General features: G+C 42.3%; 1 protein-coding gene across 4 annotated transcripts in view; it reads right to left on the bottom strand.

Annotated features, from left to right (window-relative positions):
- FER (tyrosine-protein kinase Fer) overlaps positions 1–10,609 on the bottom strand; it is a 78,965-nt gene extending 68,356 nt beyond the window's left edge. For all 4 annotated transcript variants that reach the window (XM_086530575.1, XM_086530576.1, XM_086530577.1 and 1 more), the window contains exon 1: positions 10,474–10,609. The gene's annotated coding sequence lies outside the window, so the exon portion shown is untranslated. The remainder of the gene's footprint in view (positions 1–10,473) is intronic.
- Between the last annotated feature and the right edge of the window lie 1,891 nt (positions 10,610–12,500).

Below are 12,500 nucleotides of genomic sequence, written 5' to 3'. Positions count from 1 at the left end.
AGAGAGAGGGGGAAAGGGGGGGGGGCCTATGAAGCAAGAGGGGGGAGATTGAGAGAGAGGGAGAGAGAGAGAGAGATGGTCTTATTGAAATTACTTAAAGAGAGAGAGAGGGGATATGTTTGTAGGAAGGAGATGGAGATTGTAGCTCTTATGTAATCTGTCTCGGATAGATTTTAATTCATAGTGTTTACATACATCACATACACACACATATACACGTGTATGAGAGGGAGAGAGGGAGGGAGGGAGAGAGAGAGAGAGAGAGAGAGAGAGGGGGAGATAGAGATAGAGAGAGGGAGAGAGAGAGAGAGAAAGAGAGAGAGGGGGAGAGAGAGAGAGAGAGAGAGAGAGAGAGAGAGAGAGAGAGAGAGAGAGAGAGAGAGAGAGAGAGAGAGAGAGAGAGAGAGAGAGAGAGAGAGAGAGACCCTACAGCATCGCCGACGCTACGTGGCTGCCATCCAAAACCATACGAGAGACAGATACAGAGAGAGGGGAAAAACACGTACATGCGAGGAAATCCTCTTCCTCTACTGCTGCCCTTGAATCTTAATGGATGGAAAATTGATTTATTTTTTTGTGGGAGAGAAAGAGAGAGAGAGAGAGAAAGGGGGGAGATGGATGTGGAGTAGGGCGAAGGAAAAATGTGTTGTCATCTCTTTCTCTCTCTCCCTCTCCCACTCCAACTCCCTCTCTCTTTCTCTCTCCCTCTCCCTTTCCCATCTCCCACTCCCTCTCTCATCTAAGCTCTTTAATGGCTAGGCATCTGCGTCTGTCTCACTCCTCCCCCGCCATTCGCCCAAAAAACACGAAAAGGGGAATTGTCTTATGGTGGCGCTGCGGTTAAATATAGAATTGCAGGATTGCACGTGGCGCGTCGACCTGACGTCATCCAAGGTCACGCAGACCACGAAAAGAGAGGTCACGTGATCTCATCCTCCTGCTGGAAGACTCACACGTTTTATCATCGTTTTTTTCTCACTGTTATCACTATCCTTCTTCTTATTTCTGTTGTTGTTGTTATGATTTTTATTAACATGATTATCATCGATGTTATTAATGTTATCATCACAGTTATTATCATTGCCATATCAATGTATACTTTTCTAAAATTCGACTCTGATTTTAAAAGTAAATATCATTATCATCATTACAACTATTACAATTGTTATCATTATTATCGTTAGTCAGTATTATTGTTATTATCGTTTCTTTTGCTGATTTATTTATTGTTATTGATGTTATTGTTTCTTAGGCCTATTTCCTTATTGTTTATTGCGTTGTTTATTGTTACCTTTATTGTTTCTAGTATTACTTATAATCTAAATATAATTATTATGATTGTTATAGTTATCATTTCTATTATTATCATTGTTACTATTATTGATATCATTATTATTGTCATTATCATCGTTGACTTTTTTGTTTTGTTTTGTTTTTTTGTTTCCTTGTACTTCTCCTTTCCTCGTCATTATCACGTTCTTATTTGTTATCCTTCCTCCTTATCACTGTTCCTGATTTGTTCGCATATATCATCATTTCGCACACATCATTTCCATCCGTATATATACCATTATCATCATTACATTCCCTTTCCTTTTCATCATATCCTCTTTATTTTTCTGTCGTTCATGGGAGGCGGTGTTACAGTACACTTCCGTCCTTGTTTATGTCTCCACCTTTATTCATGCCTGTTTCCCTTCCGGCGCCGAGTGCCAACCGTGCTATCTTCCCCCCCTCCCTCTGCTGATGCTACACCCCCCCCTCCTCTCTCCTTCTTCTTTTTGTCCCCTTTTCCTCTGGCTCTTCCCTCTCTGTCTCCCTTTTCATCTCTGTCTCTCTCTTTCTTCCTTTCTTTCTCTCTCTCTCTCTCTCTCTCGTTGTTTTTTTGCGGGTTTTATTCTCATTTCCTCTCCCACGCCCTATCCTTCTTCCTCCCTTCTCTGTACAGTCTCTCCTCTCCTATCATTTCTTTTCTATTATTATCTTTTCTGTTACTATTATTGATATCATTATTATTGTCATTATCATCGTTGACTTTTTTGTTTTGTTTTGTTTTTTGTTTCCTTGTACTTCTCCTTTCCTCGTCATTATCACGTTCTTATTTGTTGTCCTTCCTCCTTATCACTGTTCCTGATTTGTTCGCATATATCATCATTTCGCACACATCATTTTCATCCGTACATATACCATTATCATCATTACATTCCCTTTTCTTTTCATCATATCCTCTTCATTTCAGTCTTTCATTTTTATTCGTTGTTTCAGTTACAACTTCCGTCACTGGGTGTTATGTCTCGGCACTGGTGATTCAGTGCCTGTTCCGCTCCGGCGCCGAGTGCCAACCGTGCTATCTTCCCCCCCTCCCTCTGCTGATGCTACCCCCCCCCTCCTCTCTCCTTCTTCTTTTTGTCCCTTTTTCCTCTGGCTCTTCCCTCTCTGTCTCCCTTTTCATCTCTGTCTCTCTCTTTCTTCCTTTCTTTCTCTCTCTCTCTCTCTCTCTCTCTCTCTCTCTCTCTTTGTTTTTTTTTCGTTTTTATTCTTCATTTTCCTCTCCCTCGCCCTCTCCCTTCTTCCTCCCTTCTCTGTTTCAGTCTCTCTCTCCTCCCTATTCTCTTCCTCTTGATCTCTTTCTCCGTCTCCCTCTCCCCTTCCCCTCTATCTTCCTCCCTATCTCCTCTCACCCTCCCCTCCATTCCTCCTCAATCCCTCCCTCTACCCTTCCATCCCCCCTCACTCACTCCCTCCCTCTCCCTCTCCTTTCCCTCCCTCTCCCCTCACTCCCTCCCTCTCCCTCTACCCCTCCATCCCCCTCCTTCCCTCTGCCCCTCCCTCTCCCCATTCAGACCCCCCCTTCCCTCTCCCTCTTCCGCCATGTCGCCGGTACCATCGTCTGGCACCGCTTTGGCACTGTGTCAAGCTCGGTGCCACATCTCGTGTAGTGAAAGTATGTGCTGTGGTGACCGCTGCTGCTGCCGGAGCTTGTCACGTACTGACACGAGCCGGCACGTGGAGCTCTCTGGTATAGGAAGGTGGGTACGTACTGCACGTACATATGCAAAACATACACGGGTGTTCGAACACGCACATGTTCTGGTACACATATACGTACACAGAATCACTACCTAACACGCATATCTGAATGGGTGGTTCGTAAAACTTTTTCTCATCCATCAACATATGCAAATAATCTAAATATTTCTTCCGAATATATATTTCTCTTTCGTAAATTTATTTCCGAAGAGGATTACGGAAGGCCAAAAAGTAAAAGAAGATTACAAAAGACAAAATAAATCAGCGAGAAATTATGGAATATCATAAACAAACATATAAAAATGAGTATCAAATTGCATTCATGTTGAAAACATATATTTGGCAACAACAAAAGAAAATATGACCATTGTTTTTTTTCTTTCTTTCTTTTTCTTTTCTTTTCTTTTCTTCTCTTCTCTTTTCCAAGGATGTTGTTGTTTCAGTCGTGTTCTTTCTTCTTGTATTCATCCTCAACTTCGCCTTATTCTTTTTTCTTTTTTTTTTCTTTCGCTCATTCTTTCTTCTCTTATCAGTGTCGTCTTCATCTTCTTCTTCGTCTTCTTATTTATTTTTTTTTTTCTTCATCTTTATTCGCCTTCTTCTTCATCTTCTTATCATACTTCTTTCTTCTTTTTTTTCAACATCATCATCCTCTTCTTCTTCTCCTACTTCTAATTCTTATTCTCATTCTTACTATCATTATGCCTCATCTTCCTCCTCCTTTTCCACCTCTTCCTCTTCCTCCTTCCGAGCAAGACATATACTCACAATGCTGACCGAAGCATCTTTCCCTTCTTCATCTCCCTCACCATCATCAACCCTTCACTATTATCATTATTACATATCCCTCATCACATCATCCCCTCTCCCTCATCACATCATCCTCATTATTATCCTCATCATCCCTTCTCCCTCATCACATCATCCTCATTATTCTCATCATCCTCTCTCCCTCATCATCACCATCACTATTCTCTGCATTTCCAACCCCTTGTAATCCTCATCATCTTTATCATTATCCCCCACGTCACCATCATCACCTTAATCACCATCTCCTTCACCATCATCACTATCCTCCTCCTCCTCCTCCTCACCCCTCACCGTTCTCATCCTCACCATAATCGTCCCTCATCACTATCTTCACCATCACCACCACCCTCCTCACCATCACCATCTCACTGTACACATCCCTGATCATCACACGCGTTTACAACTCTATGGCAATCCCTGGAGACTTTGCAATGGTGACGTCACATCAATGATGACGTCACATCTTGGCAAGTTCTGTGCAATGATGACGTCACATCTAGGCAAGTTCTGTGCAATGATGACGTCACATCAATGATGACGTCACATCTAGGCAAGTTCTGTGCAATGATGACGTCACATCTAGGCAAGTTCTGTGCAATGATGACGTCACATCAATGATGACGTCACATCTAGGCAAGTTCTGTGCAATGATGACGTCACATCTTGGCAAGTTCTGTGCAATCTCAGCTCACTCACGTCCGTCGCAACACAACTCCAAGTACCCTCTAAGTACCACTTTGTCTCTCGTCGGTACCATTGTGTTATCACTTTCATACCCGGAAAAAGTGGTATTCGAATACCTTTATGTCGCCTTGGTATTCATTTCAGTATCTTACTTTTTGTTTTTTTTGTAAGTATCACTATTGTATTATTGTTATCATTATCATTATCATAATCATCCTCTTTAGTAATAATTGTAGTAGTCCTGATAGTAGTGGAATTATTTTGTAATTGTTTTATAATTGTTATCAGTATTGTCACTATCATTATCATCAATAATGTTGTTACTTTTATCATTATCATCATTATTATCATTAATCGAATAAAGGTGATACCCTTATTTGAATCCTTACAGCTTTTCATTTCGATCTGCGATTAAATACCATCACTTAATGCACGAAAATACCATTGATCAAAATGGCTAACAATCGCAATACCTCAAAACAATAATTCAAAACACTATACAAAACCATTAAAAACGCTTCTGATGAAACGGAACCCATCTGTCAGTTTCCCGTGAATCCCCTTATAAGCAAAGGAATTCTCGATGAAGCGTTAAGCAAAATGAACTCTTACAAGCAGATAACTATGGCGTTCTCTTCGCCACGCGTTCTTCTGGGTATTAATAGTAACGGCATGACAATGGTTTCCCCGGAGTAACCAGGTACCGCGAGACGAAAATTTCAGAATGGTTACCACACATACCACTGACCATTGCCAACACTCTATACTGTTATTTCCTTTTCATGTTCTATTTCTTCTTTATTATTTTTCATAGTCATCATCATTCATTTTAGAAAAAGCAAAAAGGCGAGAAAAAAAGGTTTAGAAAATCCTCCACCAAGGCTCTCGACCCGAGAAACAACCCAGACAGAAATGATGAATATAATATGGAGAGCAAAGAGCGTATACGATGGCAAATTCTGTAATAAGATAAGTAAGTCGAAAGCTGGGCTGAAGTGCTTGTCATAATGTCAGCCAAGAATGTGCAGGTGCATGCAACATAACCCCATCTGTTAGAATGTATGGCCGGGATACAACTTCCATAATGTTATATATATATATATATATATATATATATATATATATATATATATATATATATAGATATAATATATATATATGTACACACATACACATATATCACACACACACACACACACATATATATATATATATATATATATATATATATATATTATATATATATATAATATATATATATATATAGAATATATATATATATATATAATATATATATATATATATATATATAATATATGTGTGTGTATGTGTGTAAATAATAATAAGAGAGAGAGAGATAGATATAGAAGATAGAGAGATAAGGAGAGAGAAGAAAATAGAAAGAAATATATAAAAAAGAATATTAAATAAAGAGAGAGAGAGAGAAAGAAAGAAAGAAAGAAAAAAAAAGAAAAAAGAGAGAGAGAGAGAGAGAGGAGAGAGAGAGAGAGAGAGAGAGAGAAAGAAAGAAAGAAAGAAAAAAGAAAGAGAGAGAGAGAGAACTAAAAATAAAACAAAACTAACACACACACAACCCATAGCACACACCACGCAACACACTTAACACACGAACTTTAACCTCCCCACACGAACCACAACAAACTCACTGGAACATGGCAGGTTCGGAAGCCGCGATTACTCAGCATTGCCAACTACATTGCACATCTTGCCATCACATGATTCACTGCATGATGAACACGTGTGTGTGTGTAGAAGGGTGTGTTATAGCGCTCGCATAAATAGAGGGTGGGACGGATTCAAATTCAGTGTTCTGTTCACCGTGTTCAGAGAATCTGCTGAACGGCTGGGCTTGTGCCTTGTGTGTTTGTTTGCTTGTTTTCTTATCATTTCTTGGCCGGTTTGGGGGATGGGTAATGGGTGATGGTAGGGGGGAGGGGGTAGGGAGGGGAGGAGGGTGGGAGATAGATAGAGGGAGGGAGTGACGGGGAGTGAGGAGGGAGGATTAGACGGATGGGTGGGGGAGGGAGGGAGGGGGACGATAGATGGAGGAGGGTGCGAGGGGGGAGGGAGGGAGGGATACATGAATGGGTGGAATGGTGGAGAGAGAGAGAGAGAGAGAGATAGGGAGGGAGGGAGGGAGAGAAGGATGAAAGAGAGAGAGAGAGAGAGAGAGTATCTGTCTCAGCAGATGCTCCAGAGGATGAGTGTTCCTCAGTGTGCAAAACAATAGCAACAAATCAGCATTTTCTTTCCTTCATGTTCGAGATAATTGCGTTTGTTCGCTATCCTCGCTGTGTCTGTCTTTACGTCTTGTTACGTCTGTCGCCAGAATCTCCTCCTTTATATAGGCCTACCTCTCCCTTCCTCTCTCCGTCACTCTTTTCCCTCTCTCCCTGCCTCCTCCTTTCCCTCCCCATTTCTCCATCTCCTTCCTCTTCCCCTGTCACCCTCCCCTTCCCTCCATCCCTCCCTGCCTCTCACCTCTGCGACACCATTCCTCTTCCACCTCTCTCTTTCACCCTCCCACTCACCTGCCCTTTCTGTCTCCCTCTTCCACTATTCTTCCCTCCCTTTCTTCCTCCCTCTCTCCCTCACCCATTTTTCCTCCGTCTCTCCTCCACCCATTTCCCCCCCCTCCCTTCTCCCTAACTCCCCTCCCCTCCCCTTCTCCCGTTTCTCTCTCACCCACTCACCTCTCCCCTCCCCCTCCCCCTCCCCCGACTCTCCCTCACGCCTTCTCCCTCCCTCTCTCTCCCTCACCTATTCTCCTTCCCTCCCTCTCTCTCCCTCACCCATTCTCCTTCCCTCCCTCTCTCTCCCTCACCCATTCTCCTTCCCTCCCTCTCTCTCCCTCGCCCATTCTCCTTCCCTCCCCCTCGCCCACATAAACCCAAATGGCCTTTCACCATACACAGACCAGAAACACAATTTCTTCCTACCTGTCTTTCCGGACCGAGCAAGGCCTTAAAAGTCACGTGACCACAGCAACCACAACGGACCTGACACAACCACATAAACCAGGAACAGAAAGATAATTGCAGTTCTTAATGCTTTTGTTATCACGGGCGTAACCGCGAGTGTGGTGTTCATCTACGTGTTCTAATGTCCTCATTTCGTTATAGTTTTGATTTTTTTGTTATATACCTTTCCGATCTATAATGACGTACTTGTATGTCGTGTTGATCGTTATGCATTTGTTTACGAATCTCTTAAAGGATTTTTTTTTTTAATATGGTATATAGTATAAAGTAAACCTGCTGTTCTACTTACTTTGAAAGTACTAGCTATTTGTAAGAGGCAAAATCCAGTGCCCGTATGGTATGAAGAGATGCCAAGTATATACGTAAACAATATTAAACTAAAATACAATACAATGCAGAGAATGTCATTAGTAATAGATGACTACCTCATCGCTTAACTTATATATAATCTTTTACATAAAGTGCAATCAAACTTTACTAATATCTTTACTTTTCTCATACTCTTAAACTTCGTTCGAGGTGTGGTGAAAACAACATGATTGAAATATTTTGATTAAAGTGAAGTAGCGGGGAAAATAGTTTAATAATGTGTCTCTTTCCTTGAAGTCGCTCGGTTTAGTTTGAAACGCTGTGCCACTTACGGAATGAACTTTGGCCTATTTTGTGTTGTTCATGTGATGGGATATAGGGTTTTAGCTTTATTTCTGTCTGTCTCTGTTTCTGTGTCTGTCTCTCTCTCTCCCTCTCCCTCCTTCCCCCCCCCCTCTCTCTCTCTCTCTCCGTCTCCGTCTACCCCCTCGCTCTCTTTCTTTTTTTCTTTCATTCTTTCTCTCTCTCTTTCTTTTTTTCTTTCATTCTTTCTCTTTCTTTTTTTCTTTCATTCTTTCTCTCTCTCTTTCTTTTTTCTTTCATTCTTTCTCTCTCTCTTTCTTTTTTTCTTTCATTCTTTCTCTCTCTCTCTCTCTCTCTCTTTCTTTCTTTCTCTCTCTCTCTCTCTCTCTCTCTTTCTTTCTTTCTCTCTCTCTCTTCCTCTCCCTCCCCCTCTCCCACCCCCTCTCCCACCCCCCTCCCCCTCCCCCTCCCCTTCTCCCACCCCCTCTCCCACTCCCTCTCCCTCCCGCTCCCCCTCTCCCTCTCCTTCCCTCTTCCCCTCTCCCTCTCCTTCCCCCTCTCCCTCCCCCTCTCCCTCTCCTTCCCCCTTCCCCTCTCCCTCCCCCTCCCCCTCTCCGTCTCCCTCTCCCTTCCCCCTCTCCCTCCCCCTTCCCCCTCTCCCTCTCCCTCCCCCTCCCCCTCACCCCCTACCTCCCCCTCCCCCTCCCCCTCTCCCTCCCCCTCCTCCCTCTCCCTCCCCCTTCCCCCTCGTCCCTCGCCCTCCACAACTTCTCTCCGGCTCCCTCTCCCGCCCCCCTCTTTACTCTCCCTCTCCCTCTCCGTCTCCCTCCCCCTCCCCCTCTCCCTCTCCGTCTCCCTCTCCCTCCCCCTCTCCCTCTCCCTCTCCCTCCCCCTCTCCCTTCCCCTCTCCGTCTCCCTTCCCCCTCTCCCTCTCCCTTCCCCTCTCCGTCTCCCTTCCCCCTCTCCCTCCCCCTCTCCCTTCCCCCTCTCCGTCTCCCTCTCCCTCTCCCTTCCCTCTCTCCCTCCCCCTCTCCCTCCCCCTCTCCCTCACTCCCTCTGACACTCAGCTGGCGACAAGAACGAATACGAAACACCAATAACACCAATCAAGAAAGATTACGAAAGCACGAAAGCATAATCGAGAAACACACGAAAGAGTAAAATGTGAATGGGAAAGCAGGCGAGATGATGTTGGAATGAAATAAAATGTTGCTTTCCTGCGGTGCGTGAGGCAGAGAGAGGAACAAGTGAGGAATTTTCGCCTTATTAATGTCGTGACATTTCTGACGTAACTTATATATATATATCTATATATATATATATTTTTTTTTTTTTTTTTTTTTTTTTTTTTTTTTTTTTTCGGTTGTCACGTGGTGATAATTCATCGCGTGAAGGTAGTGTGTGATGCGTATATTACTTTTATCTGAATTAATATATGTCATTATATGTCATTAATATATGTCTCTCTCTCTCTCTTTATCTCCCTCTTTCTCTCTCTCTCTCTCTCTCTCTCCCCCTTCTCTCTCTCTCTCTCTTTCTCTCTCCCTCTCTCTCTCTCTCTCTCTCTCTCTCTCTCTCTCTCCTCTCACTCCTCTCACTCCTCTCTCTCCTCTCCCCCTTCCTCTCTCTCTCTCTCTCCTCTCTCTCTCCCCTCTCCTTCTCTCTCTCTCTCTCTCCTTCCTCTCTCCCTCTCTCTCTCTCTCTCTCTCTCTCTCTCTCTCTCTCCCCTCTCTCTCTCTCTCTCCCCTCTCCCTCTCTCTCTCTCCTCTCTCTCTCTCTCTCTCTCCTCCCCCTCTCTCTCTCTCTCCCTCTCCCTCCTTCCTCTCTCCTCTCTCACCTCTCTCTCTCTCTCTCTCTCTCTCTCTCTCTCTCTCTCTCTCTCTCTCCCTCTCTCTCTCTCCCTCTCCCTCTCTCTCTCACCCATCACCTCTCTCCCTCTCCCTCTCTCCCTCACCCATCACCTCTCTCCCTCTCCCTCTCTCTCTCACCCATCACCTCTCTCCCTCTCCCTCTCTCTCTCACCCATCACCTCTCTCCCTCTCCCTCTCTCTCTCATCCATCACCTCTCTCCCTCTCTCTCTCACCCATCACCTCTCTCCCTCTCCCTCTCCCATCTTCTCTCCTAAGCATCCTGTACAGACACCCGAGGCACCACCTACCTGGGTGCTAAGGACCCGAAGGCTCGCATGCCCAAAACATAACCTTGGTGCCCGACGTGCCCACTTTTCCTACCCCGCTCACAACACGCCCGTGGGAAACCGCAAAGTCTTCCAGGTACCTGTTTCTTTCGCATCAAATACGAGTCCCCCGAACGAGCATGCTTTCAAGTACTCACCTTTCCTGAAGGTTCCCTGCGAGTTGTAGTCAATCGTTAGGTGCGATCCAGTAAATCCCATAGAGAGACGAGGGCACTACACTTTCACTTGCGCAGACATGTTCCCGACTGATGGTAGATGGCAGCAGTCGCCAAGGTGAGGCGAGTGGCCATGTATCCCTGAGACAGACTTGGGAACAGGTGAGACGGCTCTCGGCTCAGGAAGTCACTCGATTTAAACGTCAGGTTCTCTCTTAACCAGATATTCGGAGGAGGTTCGGGTAAGAAAGTGCTGAGATGATTATAGTGTGCATTCGTTGATGAAATAAGAATCTGTCTGGGATCTAAATATAATATGCCCCCGGGGAGTGCCGGTATCCCGTTTTCTCCCGTTTCCATTAAAGAAAATGGGTTCTGGGGTAACTCGTACAAATCGTTCAGAAGTCAATTACACCTAATGTTCGGTATCTTTATACAAAGATCCTTATTATTTACTCTCATTTGTTACAAATATTTAACTTAAGAAATACTTCACATAAGTTTCTTTAATTCCTTTTGAAACAGGAAACATATTTGCACTACTTCAATCTGCAGAACATATAAACCTAATCAGAAATCAATCATAGAATAGTATCATAAAGGAAATATGAACTTTTTTATATGCGAGATTGTTACATGAAAATAAATAGAATCAATCCAAAATAATTTAAAGAAAAATAGAGACAAAAATATAGAGATATATTGCATATCGCCAACTAGACATATCTTTCCGACAAAAGTCTAGGGGAATAAATCGTATGATTAAGCTTGCTCGCTCTCCAAAAAAACAAACAAATTTAAGATATATCTAAGCTGATGTATTGTATTCTAGATTTCCGATGTAATATCATTTACATAACGTGGCCACATTATCAAAGGTATCATAACTTGTCCATATCTGTTCAGTGTTAGTCGTAAATAATGTCACACTAATAATTCCCAACCTTATTATTTAATGCCGGTACCCTAAACTCACGTGGCCCTTTCTGAGGCACCCGTTTCTTTAATTGCACCCTTTCCCCCTCCCCCTCCCCCCACCCACCCCTCTTCTCCTGTTCCACGAATCATTCATTATTCCCTCGAAGCAAAATACATATAGGCTACTTACCCAAATGACATCTCCATAAAATCCACCAGAAGAAAGAAAATAACTTAAAGATTCGTAGATTTTATTTCACTTCGGAATCTTCCAACCTCCAGATCGAAAAATATTCGGGAATATCCAGTCACCCAGTCATCCAATAATCCAGTTAGTACTAAAAATGATTAGGCAAGTACAGTAATGAAACGCGTGCTATGAAAATACAAATATAGGACAATGCAGGTGGTAAATTATTGAATCATTTAGGTAAGCAGGCACTCGGTGTTATAGTAACCAGGATTATAACCAAGTCCGCTTGAATATAATTTGTATATATATATATATTATATAATATATATATATATATATATATATATATATATATATATATATAATATATATATATATATACTATATATATATATATATATATATATATATATATATATATTATTATTATTATTAATTGTACCTTTTACCTTGCAAATTATATTAAAAATATGCATTGTTGGAGCGCTAGACAGCAAAGTATTCTTCAATAAGTAAAAAAAAAAAAAAAAAAAAAAAGGAAGCTACAAAAAATCTTTGAATTTCTTACAACTACTCGTGGAATGTAAATTCAATATTCACAGATTTTCCCCGCGAAATAGGCGGTACATAAGCTATTTTTGTGGTCAGCATATTACCATGATAAATTAACATACATAAATAGCATTAGAAATTCCATTACTGACTTTCATTTTACGATTCAGTCTTGGACGCAGCCTTGTGTACCCCCATCAAAGCGCCCTTACAAAGTGATCTTCATTTAATTCCATTCTGTTATATATATATATATATATATATATATATATATATATATATATTTTTATTTTTAATATATGTATGTGTGTGTGTTTGTTTTTATTTATATTTTTATATATATATA

Source organism: Penaeus japonicus, unplaced genomic scaffold (genome assembly GCF_977035675.1).
Source record: "Penaeus japonicus unplaced genomic scaffold, GWHDUDI00000001_assembly GWHDUDI00000033, whole genome shotgun sequence".
In the NCBI taxonomy this organism is placed as follows: domain Eukaryota; kingdom Metazoa; phylum Arthropoda; class Malacostraca; order Decapoda; family Penaeidae; genus Penaeus; species Penaeus japonicus.
The sequence above is the reverse complement of the archived record's forward strand: the minus strand, read 5'-3'. Positions and strand labels throughout refer to the sequence as shown.